Raw genomic sequence first — 16365 nt, forward strand, 5'->3', positions numbered from 1 at the left:
AATTATTTCACCTTTCTGATGGGTCTAGGAAGGGCTGTGGACTGTTTTCTTTCACGTATTTCTAGCGGGGGGGGGTCGATACTTTGTCTCCAAGCGATACCAAACCACGTTTTAGGATGGATGCAAGAGCTCTGCTCTCGGGAGCGAGCCCGGGGCGTTGTGACAGCCTGCACTAGGTTGGCCTGTGATGCTGAGCCTGGTGCAGGATCCAGCCCGCTGGTGACTTGGCGTGGTGCCACCTCAACAGATGGGCATCAGCCTGCGGAGCCGCGCCGGGGGCTGGAGCGCCCCGGGAGCCCCTCGGGGAAGGGCCCTCCCCAGGTCACGGCACTTTCATCTTTGCAGAGCAAGAGCAGGGCTTTGCTTGGGTTGAGCCTCTGCAGTATGAACAGGTTTTCTGGGACAGGATGGCTGCTGTTGGAGTAAAACTGCAGGGGGATGGGGTGGGAAGGGCTTGGTGGAGGAGGGACCGATGGTCCTTCGCCTCCAGGTGCTGTTGTGCCAGAAGATGCTGGGTTTGGGCCACGTGGTTGTTGTGAGGTGCCTGAGAACTGCCAAGCTTAAGCTGAAATAATGTTTTTAAATTCATGCAACTCCTACAAGCTTTCTCACTGATGTGAGCAGATCTCTCTGGACCTTTATTTCTCTTTTTTTCATGTACCAGCCATTTCCAGGTAAATGTACACATACCTACACAAGTGCTAAGCTGTGAAATAGCTGTGTGGATGCTTAGAAACTTGTATTTAGAGATCTAAAGACCAAAAGGGGCTTGGAAATGGCCTAGGGACACCTTTCCTAGAACTTCCCTGAATTAATTTTCTGCTTCAAATCCAGTGGGTTTGGCTAAAAGAGAACATCTCTATTAGAAAAAGAACTACTACCTAAATATTATCAAAATTGTCTTCTACATTCTTACTGACTGTGATCAGATCAGAAATTCCTGCCCTGAATTTGGTGCTATTAATTACCTTCTCTTTTAAATTTGTGATTATTGTTTTTTTTTTTATTCTACCTTCTGCTGCTTTCCCTCCCTCTTTGCACGCTTTACATACCTGCAATGCTGTTCCATCACTATAAAAACATAATTATACATTATACACAGGCTTGGCCCAGCTAAAAGCATTTCCGGGGGGGTTGCAATTATCGGTCTCGATTTTTTTTTTTTTTTTTTTTTGAGAAAACTTTCTTTTTAAGTTTATTTTTCTTCTGATCTGGTGGAAACCAATTCTGTGCGACTGTGTCGTGCAGGGGCAGCTCATAGCTGCACAAGAGATGAGGACTGGGGGAACAACAGGGAAAATACAGCGAAGGGAACTCCTCCCTCACTGCCTGTGGCACGATGGCTACTGCAGGGAGGGCTGTGGTTAAAGCCTGGCTGGAATCACCCTCCCTGGAGTCCTGGGAGTCCCCGGAGGCTCCTGCAGATGTTGTACCCCGAGGTCGCAGCCTTTGCCCTTGCCTGCCGCCGGCTTTGGAGCCGGGAGCCTTCCAGGGCGTGTTATTTACTGGGCAGGAGGGTGGAAGCCTTTCCTCCCCCCTCCCCGTCGTGCATTTGAAGCTGTGTTTTCAAAACAGCTCTGGGTTTTGATGCTTGCCTTGATTTGAATGCCCCAAGGGCTCTTTGATTGAGGCTCTTCACAACCTGGTGTTCTCCAAGAACCCCAAACACCCTCAGTAATTAACGATGTGCAATTATGGATGGGTTTATTTGTATCCTGAACTGTCATCTGGGCTGCGTTTATGGTGTTGGAAGATGAGAGAGCAGATTGGGCTCGGGGGTGGGTCTGGATCCTCCTCTGGGGATGGGACTTAGAGGGGGGCTCAGCCCGCAGCTGAGCTTCAGGAGAGGATGGAGCAGGGGGAAAAGATGGGAACCCCGGCCAAATTCACACTTTACACCTGCAATCACCTTTGGTTTTTAGCCTTTTCATGCCCTTGGAGAGGTGGAGACCTGGTTGGTCCCTCCTTAAGCGCTCGGGGCTGTTACTTTCCCTCCCAGGCAGGGCTTACAGTGAGCAGCTCCAGAGAAAGCTGCGACAAAGCCGAGCATTCCAGAGGGGGACAGGAGGGCTGATGTGTTTCCAGCGATGCTGCCTGCTCGCTGCTGCTGAGAGCAGATGAAAGTGGAGCTGGCAGCCGCCTCCACACGATGCAAATCGCAGCGGCCCGCGAGGTGCACCGTGTTCCACCGCGGTTACGCCAGACAACGCTGCCAAACCATGTTTTCCTCCGTATGTGGCTTGACAGAACATTGTGTTTAACCTCAGAGTAGATGGGATAAAACACGGTTCTCTGTCAGGACTACAAATTCGTGCTTCTGTCTGCACCTAGGCTCTGTCTTCCTCTCCTAACTGGGGGCGTTTCCGTCGTGTGGACAGGTGGGATGTTTTCAAGGGGATGCAGGAGCCTAAAATCTTGGTGCTTTTAATCTGAATTAGGTTCTCAAGTCAAGTGATAGCTTTGAATTTATGCATCTAAACCACTTAACCCCTTGGTAAAATGCCTTCAGTCCCAAAAGGAAAGCCCTGGCAGTGGTTTGCTCACCAGCCTGGCCCACATCTGCTCGTACCCAGATGTCATCCCAGCTAAAAGCAGACTCTGTTCACTACCAAGTGTTACATACGCGTTCAGAACATCTTGTAGGGCCCTGCATGGGGGTTAATGTGTAACAGGGCTCTCAGCTCAGCATCTCTGAAAGCTATCCAAGGCAAGCCCATCCCCAGCACGTGGCTTTCCCATATGGAGAAGGAGAACAGGGGCCTATCTCCATCCTGAGCGGTCCATGTATGGAAAAGCTTGAGCGCTGATGGTCTCTAGCACAGCTCCCCAATATAATGGGGTAATAATTAACAACAGCATCTGAGCTCACAGCTCTTCACGGCCTGTTTCCCCCAGACCTGATGCTGGGTCCTCATGATGGATGATCTCCTTGGGGTGGATTTGTGCCATGGAAGATTTGTTGCCTGTGCTTTGACATGTCTGTTTGAGAAATCAGATGGGTGTTTCTGCTGGGTGCCAGGAGTCAGGAGCTGTGGAGGGGGCTGCTGCAGAGCCCACTGCATGGGCCAAGGCTTGGGTGATGCTTTGCTGGCATCTCTTTATTGTTGGTTCAAAGTCTGGCCCTGCTCCGTGGTGTGGGAGAGCGCCTGTGATGGATATTGTGATCTCCCTGCTCGCAGCCTGATGGATGGGACCCGTTTGTACATGGAGCCAAGTGTGATGCTTTCTTCTGGGGGTGGTTTGATTCCAGGGCTCTTCTAGGACAGCTCAGAGCAACCCCCAAGCGTCCTAACAAGCCCCCTAATGAGCTTTGTTTGGGGGCTGCAAGCACAGCTGCCGTGGGGACAGCTGGGAGACGCACGGAGCTCCTGGGCCCTCCATATGGATGCTCTTGACCTCTGAGGCCTCCGAAACTCCATGTGGCTTCTGAGGACACTGGAAAGGGTCAACCCTCTCTCCACACCCCCGACAAAAGGAGGGTTTGGCAGACACAGCCAGGGCTGAGCAGTGAAGGGGTCTTAGAGGGAGACAGGGGGGAAGCGCAGGCTTTCCAGGGACGCGGATTTGCAGCGCAGCAAAACTCGCTTGTGAACGCGGGTTGAGAAAGCAGCTCCCACATGTGCAGCCCTCACTGGGTGCCCGGTAACTGGGTCAGATGGGGCTGGGATCCAGCCACTGCCACCCCAGCAAAAGGCTGCTGCAGCTCGGCCGGGCGGCGCGGGGTGACTTTGAACCCCCTCCCCGTCCCGGCAGCTTTGTTATCGGGGCCATTGTGGGGCCGGCGGAGCCAATCCCCGCCAGCCCCGATTCAAAGTCCAGGTGCCAACCAACTTGAACTCTCCAGCATCCCCGCCGTGAAGCAATTATTCCCTCAGACACATTCATTGTTCTCATTACACCATAAATTGTGAATGAATTAAACATGCACTTACCACTATGCACCACAGCTGTCAAGGAAAATAACACACCAATATCGCGCGGGGCTGGATCCCGCTCCCGCTCCTCTCCCAGGAAGGTTTGCTGCTCACAGGGAAGGAGGCAGCAGCCAACCTCACTGGAACTGGTATTTTCTTTATGGCGAGGCCAAATCTCTGTTCCCACTTACAGCAGCTCAGGGCAGGACTGTCTCTCTTGGATTTGATGTTTGGGTTTTTTTCCCCTTTCGGCCACGTTGGTATCGCTGTTACGCAGAGGGAAGGCTGGCCCCTGAGCTTCCTGAGGTCCCAGTTGTCCGTGTCCTATGTGGAAACAAAATTCTACCATGGGTGTAAGAGGACAAATCCAGCCTTGCTTTGTGCTGGTGGGATAAAGCCACTGGAGCCCCTGTGCCAGCAGCAGGATGGTGCCTGGCCCAGAGCCCCCAGCCCGGGCACAGGAGTACTGGGCTCACTGCCCGGAGCATCCCGGTCCATACTGGGAATTTCACTGTACGTGACTGATAGCTTGGGAAGCTGTAAAGGAAAGGTGATTCAGAGGGAAGCTGTAAAAAGGTAATTCAGCTGCCTGACTTCACTTTAGGGTGCTGTATACACCAATATAGACACTTTCCCAAGAAGCAGCAAGGGCGTTTATTTATTTTCTAATCTCTGCACCACGTCCACGGAGTTTATAGAGCCACAGCAATCTCCTGGCGTGTCCAGATAAATTCCCTGATTGTTCCTGCTCCAAAGAGAGGACCTGGAGCTGGCTGCTACCTCGGGGTACAATGTTGGGATTCACCAGACGGGATTACAGAGGGGGCTTTTCTTCTGAGTGCAGGAGCTGGAAGTTTGTCTGCATTTCTCTCCTTGCTCCGCATCTCCAAGGAGGTTTTCACTTTCTAAGAAGGATGTTACCCACTGAGCTATTCATAGCAGCTAAATGAGAAAAGGGGTTAATAAAATACATGCTAGAAAAAAGAAAATAAGATTAGGAGGACTGATGTTTTGGCTGTGAGGCCTTCTGTGGGCTGCAGAGAGAGGGGGGGAAAAAAGGAACAAGATTATTATTTCTTTTCTCTGGCTCAAAGAACTTCATGGCCAGAATGGCACCACTAATCCAATTTTCTTTCTAACAAGTATTTTATCAACACCTCTTTCTTTTTTTCTCCCCTCTATTCTCCTTCCCTCAGTCTCTACACTGACATAGGACTAGTTGTATGAAAATTAAAAGTTTCAGCTATGGGCTTTCCCTGCCCACAGGAGCGTTAGTGGGGCTCACAGGAGCTGGGGACCCCCAAGACTATGCACATCTACCCCTGCTCACGTGTGCCAGTGCACACACAGTCACTGCACTTTTTGGGCACCTGGTTTTCTGTCTCCCAGCACAGAAAAGTCTCTTTTCCAGCCAGTTTGGCAGAGGATCAGATAGCAGCTCCACTGAAAGCAAACAGCCGCCGTTCCGAGGGAGTAAATATTTCGCAACGTGTTACTTCAGTCTTATTTATTATGAACATATTTTCCCTTTTATCCGGGGATTTGCCAACTCTTTGGAGTCACAAAACCTCACCACAGCCTGGGGAAGGGTGGCTGTGCCTCTGCTCCTCCTCTGCCATTGTGGGGGGGGACCCAGGGAGGTTTCACCCAGCCCCAGCTCCCCCCCTGGGCTCACCCCTGCTTTTTCTCAGGGACACCTGAGATGGGAGATTTGGTCTAAGTGGTGGTGCTGGGTCATGTTTTGGAGTGAGGAGAAGTTGCAGTAGAACCATTTTGCCCCAGTTTGCCTGTGGCACTGTGTCTTGGGGGGCTTTGGGGCAATACATTGGAGGAATGGGTAAAATATGAGGAGGGGAGCTGTTCTCTTGTTATCTGCCTTTTCTTCTAAACCTGGCAGAGACAGAAAAAGGGAAGCTCTGATGTAGGGGATGGTGCTGAGGAGAGGTAGGTGGGGAAAGCATCAAGAGAAGCCCCCCAGAGAGGACCCTTTATCTTGGGCAGAGGAGAAAATTAATTAAAGCCTTCAAAGAAGTTGATTCATCTTCCATTAGCCCGTGACTCCTGTCTGGCTGTGGGAAACTGCTGCTGCACTGACCTCCCTCCATGGAGGTGTGATGGGGCTCTGGGGTGGTGAGGGGTCCTGTGCTCCAGGCACTGCTCCTCTGAGTAGGTGGGCTTTTGGTGGTGCCATGTTTTCCTTCTCTGAAGGATTAAGGAAGCAGGTCCCCTCCCTGCAGGGTTTGCCAGGGTCTGGGGGAGGATCTGAGGTGGGGCTTGTCCACCTGCAAGCACAGCAGCAGCTCTCAGGGCTGCAGGGGCCATGATGTGCAGCCTGTGCCTGGGTCACTCCCGCTCCCTGGAAGGAGAGAATCCCCCTGTGTGTATGGAGGGCTGGGCACAGGGAGCAGATGGCACAGCAGTGTGTGCTTGGCCACTCCTGCTGCTTCCAGGGGGATCAGGGCACTTTACAGCCAAGCAACCTCCTCTACCATGTTTGACTCCTTTCCTCCTTTCCCAGCTGGGAAAAAAAATAAGTAATAATCACAGTGCAAGAGGGGATGTCACTGCAGCCAGCCCTTCCCATGGGATGAGCCCGTGTTCTCTGTGGCTGGGGTTTCCAGCAGCTAAGGAGGCTCCCCAGGAGCTGTGCCCTGACCGTCTCTGGGCCGTCCAGCAGCAGCATTTCACAGAAACAATTAGAACTGGGAAGTGTTTATTCCTTTGTTGCCTCCTTGCATTACCTCCTTCTTGCCCGAGAATCCAGGTGCTGATAACTGGCCAAAGATCAGAGCAGCTGGAGCAGGAGCGAGGGGCTCAGCCCTGGCCTCGCTGCCACAATTCAGGATTTCTGTTTAGCCAGGAATTAGCTGGGACAGGAGCCCCTCCTGGTCCTCTGGGGTCGTGCACGGAGGGCTCTGAGGTGGAGGAGCAGATGACCCGCCGTGGCTGGGGCTGCAAGGAAACCATCTCGGGCTGTTCCCATTTGTTCCTAATCCTTCTTGGCTCTTCTCTTCACTGGAAAATTAGACCGTGTTGGAACACGACTTTGCTTCAGCATATTAATTAGTGGGATGTTTGAGATAGGTCAGCAGTTAGGTGCAGGCAGGCACGGTCATGCTCAATGTCAGGTGATGGGAGTTAATCCTGCAGTTCCAGGGAGATTCACTCAGGACCAGCTGGCATAATTACAACCAACTGAAACTTTTTAGTCTAGTTTGGATTTTGATGGGAAATCAAATTTTCTACAAACAGAAAATACTTTTCCCCCCACCCCCCTCCATGGCAAAGCTGAAACTCAAGGGCCAAAAGCCAGACTGTGTGAGTTCTGTGGTGCAGCAGTGGTTGTAGTGGACGTGGTTGTGTGGGATGCCTGACACTGCCATGGCCCAGCCACTGTGTGCTCCTCCACTGCCCCACACCCTCCTTGGCCCAGCACAATGCCAGCCTTCCATGGGAGATGCTGTCTGGGTCTATGACATGCAGAGAGCATAGAAACTACACCTCCCGTGTTGTACCGTGTTTAAAAACAGAAGTTTTTTACTTGCAATGTGGAGTTTATCAGGATTGGGGTTTTTTTTTAATCAGCTCAGTTTTCTTTGGAAAACCCTTCCTGTCAGTACTTTTTTTCAACTGGTTTGATGCACAAAACCAGCAGGACCCCACTGAACCAGCAAACAACCCCCAGCCTGGGCTGTGGCAGCACGAGCATCCCGTGCAGCCTGTCATTAGCATTTCTCAATCAGCGCTTTCTCGTTAGTGGCTGGGGCCAGTGGGAGCTTTGAATGAAGGTGGAGCCAAGCCAGAAAAAGATCCTCTCCTGAAAAATTATAATGAAAGCAATAATGGCTGGGTCCTTGAGCAATGCCTGCCTATGACAATCGTTGTCTGGAGGCTACCTTAATTACGAAACAGTGTTCTCAGCCTCAGGCTTCATGGCCTCAGTGCCTTTACTCTCTCTTGAGCAATATTTTATTGCTATTGTCCTCAACCTACTTCGTATTAAGTTCAGAGTATCTGAAAGTTATATGAAATATATGTTTGTGTTCTATTCTATTTGCACGAATTTCTTGTATTGTGGGGTTTGTTTGGTTTTTTTATCGGTATCTGCAAGCCTAAAGCTGGGATTATCTAAAGGATTATAGGAGAATTAGGCACCCAAAGCCAATTGATTTTTCACTGTGAATTAGCCAAGTGCATTTGGAGGGCTGGAGACTTTGGTCTGTGCTTGTGGTTTCGGGTCCACCTTGTATCATCTCTGTAGAGGCCTCAGCACAACTCTGGTGGCCTTCAAGAGGTGCTGAAGCAGGAGCAGCCAGTAAGAAACTGCAGGTACGAGGAGGGAGCCGTGGCCCTGAGACATTAAACCGCCTTTGAAAAACCTCCTTCTGGCTCCCTGAGGCTCTTTTGAAAACGCCACTCCGAGTTACCATCAATTTTGATAATTAAGCACTGATTTAATTTTAGAGTAACAATAATTGTCAACATTTTCCAGCCCAAGCACCTTAAATTAGACATGCAGCTCCAGCCGCTGGCGCGGGATCAAAGCTCAGCGGGGCGATTTTTTGGGAGATGCTGAGCGCACGCGGGGGAAGGTCGTGCTCAGGACTTCACAAACCCGGGCCATGTGCACTTGGTCCCCTGCCAGGCTTGAGCTGCACGCTCAAGGTGCGTTTCAACACCTTCCTTTGGGCACCTCGGATTAAAAAAAAAAATTAAAAGGGGAAAAAAAAAAAAAAAAAAAAAAAAGAAATTGGCCGGGAGTTGTCGGACGGATTTTCCCCGACGGTGAAAGCGGAGGTTGGCTGTGGTTCCGTGGGCAGAGGGTTGGGTCACACACCGGAGTCTGTGAGGAGTGTGACGGGGATGTCACCGGTGTCCTCGCTGGCGGCACGTGGGCAGGAGCAGGACACAGCCAGGTGGGTGCTCTGAGCCCCCATCCCTGGGCCTGCCATCCTCCAGGAAGGGGGTCCTGCGTCCCACCGTGGCTTTGTGGCGGGTGTTGGAAGCTGGGAGGGGTGGCCAAGGACCTTCTGGGTGACACAACGGGGTGCAGGTGGGCAGAGATGCTGCTTCTCCCAGGGAAGGGTAGGAAGGATTCCATCTGGGGGATCCTACAGTGATTCCTCCGTTCCACGAATCCTGCTGGGCATCTCCTGGTGCCAACCCCTTGCTTTGGGGCGGGGGGTCATTGCTGGGGGTCGGGCAGGGTCCCTGGTGCACCCACCCCACATCCCGTCCCTGCTGGGGCGGGCAGGGCGAGGTGCCCTGGCAGACATCAAAGCCGTGATTAAGCCAATTCTTTAATCGTATCTCCGCGCCTTTGATGAGGCTTCACCTCGCCGTGCTCCCCACGCCCAGCCCCACCCCGACTTGGTGCTTTTGCTTCATTTTTAGCAGTGATTTGGAAATTGCCGGGCCTCCTTTTTCTTTCTTTCTTTCTTTCATTCCCCCTCTTTTTTCCCCCCCTCATTTTCCCTTTTTTTTTTTCCCCCCCTCTTTTTGTCCCAAGGCTCCTCTCAGAGCTGGGTGTCCCCCAGCCCCTCGAACCCCCAGCCAGCCGTTAAGGGCACATTCACACCTCTTTTCCTTGCCTTGTCTCCCCTTTATTCTTATGAAGCTCTCATTGATTATTGCCCTTAAATTCCTCAGTCCGGTCATAGATAAAAGGATAACCACTTCAAAGCAAAGTGTTAAGAGTTTAACCTCGAGCTAAAAGAGTGGACAACAAGGTAATTGAGGGTAATAACTGATCACAGACCTACTTTCAAAGGCACATGCAAGCCTCACTTTCAGATGGCTTTAATTTTATTAACATTTGTAGCAGCTCTAGATGCTTTTGAATCATTACAAACTTCAAAGCTTGAGGTAACACTCCAAATGGAGAACCTGACACCAGGTTTTTTGTTCAGACCCATATCATATTGATAGTCTCTGTTGCAAGCATGTAACATCTCTTCTCAAACTATAAAAACCTAGACGAAGAAAATATTGCCAATAGAGAAGATCAAAGCCTGAACCTCCCTTTGAATGATCCTAAAGAAGTCAAAACAGAAAACAACATGGAAAAAAAATTTGCATCTATGTTACTCCAACTGCCTTTATCCATATTTAAACTTTTCTGCCAAGGCAGATGAGGATGGATAATTCTCCCTGACTTTTATCAAACTATTTGGTTAATCCTCTGTTTCTCTTTGGGCGTTTGGAGCTGGTCCTTTTGCTCTCTGTGGCATTTAAACCCAAGAATTTGGAAACAGCACATAGAGGGAACAGCCCTGACTCAGCTGGGAGGGGAGCCAGACGAGGTAAACCTAAAAAATACATTTATAAGCTGAAAACACGGAGACTAAAATTAAAATTATAAAAACACCCACTCTCCTCCCATCTCCAACCCCTGATAGTTGTAGGAAAAAAGGTCATCTGTGGATACTGAGCTGTGTTGCAGCCCAACTGGGGTCAGTGTCCCCCGTGCCAGGGGATGTGCCCGTGGTCACACCGGGCTGGGTTTGCTGCTGCAGCTCCTTGTGCAGCTCCTTGTGCTTTATCCCAGTGCAGCCATTCCAGGGGCCACACGGTGAATCAGCCCAGGAATTGATCCAGGGTATAAACAGCCATTTTCTTTGTCTATTTTTTGTGTGGGGAAGGTTTTTTTTTAACTGGGTGAATTCCCTGAGCTAATGCACGAAGCATTCACAATGAAGGGGGTGGCCCAAGGAAACAGGCTGGCTCTGCTGCCAAAAATCACATCCCTGCTCCCCTCTGCAGAGGGGCTGCTGCCACTTGAGCTGGTGGCCAGGCTTACTGAAATTTCAGGTGGTCAGGGAGAACCTCCCCAGCTGCTTCAGCCTCTGTAAAGTCATCAAGGGAAGAAAAATTGCTTGGATTTCTTTTCTGACTGGTTTATAGTGGTGTACAGCAGGTTTTATAGTGGTGTAATCCTTTTCTCCTGATTTGCATCAGTGCAATAGGCAGGTTATTATTTTGGTGCACCCCAGGGCAAAGGGCTGGATTTGACTGCAGGATATTTAACAGCATCTCAGCTGTGGCAGCAACTGGTCTGGTGGTCATGGAATCACGGAATGGTCTGGATTGGAAGGGACCTGAAAGACCATCTCATTCCAACCCTCTGCCATGGGTAGGGACACCTTCCACTAGACCAGGTTGCTCAGATCTCCATCCAACCTGACCCTGAACACTCCCAGGGGTGTGGTGGTCCTCCTGTGACAGCCCATCCTTGCTCACAGCTCCCACTGCTCCAGTTTGGGAATGCAGAGCCATCCCATTTGGAGCACTGTGGCTTTGTTCAGACTCTTGATGGCTGACCCTGGGTATCTGGCCCACAGGTTTTTGTCATTTCACTTGCTGCCACACGTGACAGGTCAACATTCCCAGTGCTGGCTGGTATCAGGTGTATCACAGGAGAGTCTCATTATCCGTGTTCACTTCAATAGCAGATGTCAACATGTATGAGCCTGTGGAAACCACATACTTTTAAATGTATTAAATAACTCTGTTTTGAGCTTAAATAACTCTGTTTTGAGCCTGCACTGATATTACATTGTTTATGAACTGAAATCAGTTTAATATAAGCTGCTTTCTCTGTTCTCAGGTTAGGCACAGGCCTGTGTAATGAAAGGACAATGGTGTATTGCCTAAATCTATGGAATTTCTCTGATTTTATTGTCTAAAGTTATGGCTAGGAGAAGAATCAGCTATTCCAGCGTTTCTGTTGTGCTTTCAATGAGTCCATTATCAGTTGCACATATGGGGTGGATAAATGGGATCCAGCCCTAAAACACGTGTTACAGCTGCCCAAGGCAAGCCCTCACTTGCAGACCTGGAGCTGCACAAAATGTGCTCAGAAATCACTGCCCCTGTGGCCAGTTTGTTTCTGCCTTTGCCCTCTGGAGCTGCCACCCTCCAGACCAGCATCCCACCTGCACAGGGAGCAGGAGGGGCCCTGCTTTCCTGGGAGCTGACCATCACCTCAGTGGGCTTTAGTGGGAGAGACATCTCATGGCAGTGCTCTTGTTTGATTTAGTCAGCCAGGCATGGGGTGGGGATCACCATCATCTCCCTGGGGCAAAACTCTTATTTCCCTGATACTTCCAAGCAAATCCCTTCACCTGTGATTAAGACGATGGGAGTTCTCTCCTTCCACCTTGCAAGGGGCTTGTATGGAAGTTTTTATTTACATTGATGGGACTTAGGTGCACAGAGGTAAATAGACCATAAATATATCACTAACAAAGCCCTCAGAACCAGTTTTCTGTAGATGGGAACTACTGTAGCAGCGTAGTTGTCCTGTAACTCTGTGTCACCTATGGGAGGATTTCAGCTTTTACTGCTTTCTAGGAGTTTTTAGAGCTTCCCTCAGGTGGAAATGTTCCCATTACAAACCAAACTCATCTCAGGAAGCAGCAGCTGGGATTTAGGAGGTGACAGCAACCTCCTGCTCCCCTCAGTGCTTCCTGCCACGGTCACCATCCCCTGTCAGGGTCTTCCTCATCACTAATGAGCTGATCTGCATGTTTGATTAGAAGATCTTAGAGGAGAACATGGGACATGTGCTCTCAGGATAACAGAAGACTCAGGTTTGTTTTCAAATATTAAAAAAGAGTGTCCTAATTTCAGGCCTGTTGGGAAGAGAGGGAGAAAAGCCCAGAACATGGTTTAAGTGACTGGGGATGCAGAAGTGGGGATGGGGTCTAACAGCACCTCAGTTTCTCCTCATTTTTGGTAATGTGAGGTTCTCAGTCCCCCCAGTTTCTTATGGTGACAAAGGATACTGGGTAAGCAATTTCCAGGCTTCTGTGAAAGGATTAGAAAGCATAGCCAGCAAAAGAAATAAATATTAAAGTAATATTTTGATGGTCTCTCCCACAGCATGCTGATTTCTACTGAAAAGAAAATATCATTAATGAAATGTATTTCCAAGCAGCCATTTTTGGGTCTAGGCTGGTCAGAGACTGACTAAGTTTGCCTTACTTTTAAGGAAAAGAGGAAACAAAGCTGCCAATATTTATTGTTTAACCTTTCTTGAAAGGGTTACGGCGGAGGTTCCCACAGCGGAAGAAAACACCTTTTCATACAATCAATAGGGCTTTGGCAGAGGAAGATATGACCTACTAAAAAAAACGTAGGTAAATTAGGAGAAGGGGGAGCAGTGCAGTCTGATACTAGATGGAATGGCACCAAAAGGTTGGTGCTGGTTTGAAGGCAGGTGCTCAGGAGAGGTGACCTGCAGGGCTTTCCTCTCAGTTCAAGGTGAGGAGGTAGAGCTCAGCTCTCAGCCTGTCCCCACCAACCTGCCAGCAGTGCCCTTTGTGAAGGAGAAATCCAGCCAAAGGGCTTTTGTTGTCCTTTGGGGGACTTTGATAATTTCCCCCCCCGCGATGGGAAATCCCATGCCAGTTGTGTGTCCTTTTTTTTTTTTTAGAACTAGTTGTCCTCTGTTTCCTCTTTTAACCAAAAAGTTCTGCCTTCTGGTTCCTCCCTGGGAATACTCTTCCCAGTGTCTGAAACACAGAGGACTTGGTTGTGCAACTCTTTGTGTACAGAAAACTCCAGGGACTTTGGGGCCAGGTCTGCACCAAAGTGTGGTGATGTGGGGATGAGGCTTTCTCCATGCAAAGTCTCCTCTCCAGTCTGCATTTCACACCTGGAAATACATGCATCCTTAAAAAAATTAATGCTGCTTTTGTGGCCTCAGGACTGGTCCAGCTTGTGAGAGGCATCACCCAGCTCCTGACAGCACCAGGGGGGCTGGAGCCTCCCACCCTTCACTGTCCTTAATCCTGAGAATTGACTCGACAGGCAGAAACAAACCAAACCAGGTATAATTTTAGGGTACTCAGTTTTGACAGCACACCTAAAAATAACCGTGCTTAAAGGGTTTGGGGTTTTTTTATTTCCCTGGAAGTGAAAAGTTTTATTGGACTTTATGAACTTATGAAAGTTTTCCACTAGTCAGGAAAGCCTGTTCCTTCCTAACCGTTGTCTCTCCTCCTGCTTTTTCCATTACCATCCTGCTTAAAGGGCTGTGTGGATGAGGATATTTGGGTCCAGGAGGTATTTTTGGGATGCCCAGTAGCAGGAAGGGGTTGGAGTGTGCTGTGCCAGCCCAGCAATCCCCACACGGCACGGGAAGGGTTAAATTTCATGCTGCAGCTGCAAAGCCCAATTTCTTTATTTCCTGTTAATGACATTATTGCCTGCATAAAACCATTGAAACATGTTTCTTTCATTTGTTTAATTTCAGATTCTGAGCACACTAGCTGGAAACTATGTTTAATAGTTAAACTCAAAACATTTGGATTTCCTTCCCTCGCTGAGTTTTGCAGGGAGTACACTTCATACTTAGTTGAGTTTTCAAGGAGCCATTTTTACACAGCCATAGAAGCCAGAAAACAAACCAGATTCTATTGCAGAATCAAATCACATCAGTCCAGGCTGGTAACACATCATATATTTCACTTCCTCTGCAGTCATGCCAAGATGCCACCAGCCCTGACTCCTTCCCAAACTGGCCATGTCTTCCTCCAGGAGCATCCAGCCTGTGCAGAACCAGAGCCAGTACACCCTGTGTGCTCTGGGCGTGCAGGAGAAGGACTTCCCTGAGCATGCATGGAAAAAATGTTCCTGTTTCCATGAAAAAAGAGAATGGAATCTGCTTCAGGCCTCGCTAGCACTGATGCTCCCATCACCTCCCCACTTTCCTCCTGCTGGATGTCACAGGCCAGGTTCTTGCTGCCAGTGAAGTGGGAGCACAGAGTAGGCAGGATGAGGATGGAAGTGAACCTCCTCAAATTTGAAAGGAAGTCCTTGAATCTGAACCCATTTGGCAGATAAAGCTCCAGATAAAGCTGCCAGAGACATGGTGTCTGTTGATGATTTTAGCAAACGGCCACAAACTCTGGAAGTAGGGAGGGGGTTGTCTGGCTCAGGGTGATGGACACCAACGAGTAGCTGTTGTGTAGAGCTGGCTGCTTGAGTGGTGGAACATCTAGAAGTCACTTCATAAGCACTCGTGGGATTAGTGCATGGAGAAACTGGGCTTCCAACCACTTTAGACTCAGATTCTCCCTGGCACCTGTGATGTTAATGGTAATGAAGCCCAGAATCACTATTGCTGAGCAGAAGCAGCGAGTAGAGATGGAAAAAGGAGGAATGTGGCCCTGAACTGGACTTTAAGGAGTTACCACTGACATGACAAGAGCACCACACTCAGTGCCTCTGCCATGGCATCACGGCTGCATCCCCAGCAGCCACAGCAGTACTCAGTTTTCCATCAAAAAATCCATATTTGACTAAAAAAATTCAGCAGGATTTAAATTTTACCTTCAAGGGCCGTGGAAAAGGGACACCTTCCACTAGAGCAGGTTGCTCCAAGCCCCACCCCACCTGAACATTTCCAGGAATGGGGACTCTTGCAGCCCTGGTCTCCCTGTTACTCAGACAGGAAGGTAGCAGAGCAAGTGATGTCTTGTTTGTTCACAGTGAGGAAGGGGTTGTGGAAAAAATAAGTCATGGGAAGTTAGTCATAAATATCCTCATTTACCTCTGTTGCCCCCACCCTCTCTTCAATCACTATTCCAGGCAGGTGAAGGAAGGAGTTCAGAAATGTTAATAGATAGCAAAGTGCTCGTGTGTGTTTTATCAGCTCTCCTGGAACGGTTAATGCTGATATGGTGCCCCTTTTAAGTCTAAAAAATTCTGGCCAAGCGTGTGCAGATAGCAGGGAGTGCACTGAACAAAACATCAAGGCGAAGAGTCTGTAGGGGGGAATGGAAATGTTAAAGGGATTATAGGAGAGAAAATGTATCAGACTTATCTGGTGATACTCGGTAACAAAAGTATGTCGGTTTATGAAATGAACTTCAAATCCCATAAAACTAATTGTGTGTTTTCTTGTCTTATTTGTGAGTATCTCTGGCAGTGCTTTTTTTCCCTCACTTGGAAAAGCGTGTCTGTGTGTGGATAATACCCTGTGCCTGCAGTACACTGAGAGATTACACAGCCCGTCGGGTTTATACCTCTTAAACTAATGATGTTAAACTAGTTTATTTAAAAAAAAAAAAAGAAAAAAAAGAGGGAGAATAACTTCAAAGGTTCACATGTGGGTTGCAAACCTCTCATGTCTTCTGTATACAGGGCCTTCCTCTTATTTTGATCAAGACTGTTCCCAGCACTTCTGTTGAAATACTCGCAAGCCTTTGATCTCGTTATCAACATGACCACCAGTGCGGTGACAGAGGGGTGACGTCAGGCTGACTAACGCTGCTCTGGGGTTTAGATCCTACCTTCTGTGGGTCCTCCCTGGGCTCTGTGCGGGATCACAGAGGAGTTTTCCTGCTGGGAAGATCATTTAGACCCCAAAACCCCAGCCCACCGTGGCTGGCTGTTGCGTTTTGCCAAGGTGGGAAGAGTGGGCGGCGCTGTTCGCCCTCGTCCC

This window comes from Chiroxiphia lanceolata, chromosome 19, assembly GCF_009829145.1.
Source record: "Chiroxiphia lanceolata isolate bChiLan1 chromosome 19, bChiLan1.pri, whole genome shotgun sequence".
NCBI lineage: Eukaryota > Metazoa > Chordata > Aves > Passeriformes > Pipridae > Chiroxiphia > Chiroxiphia lanceolata.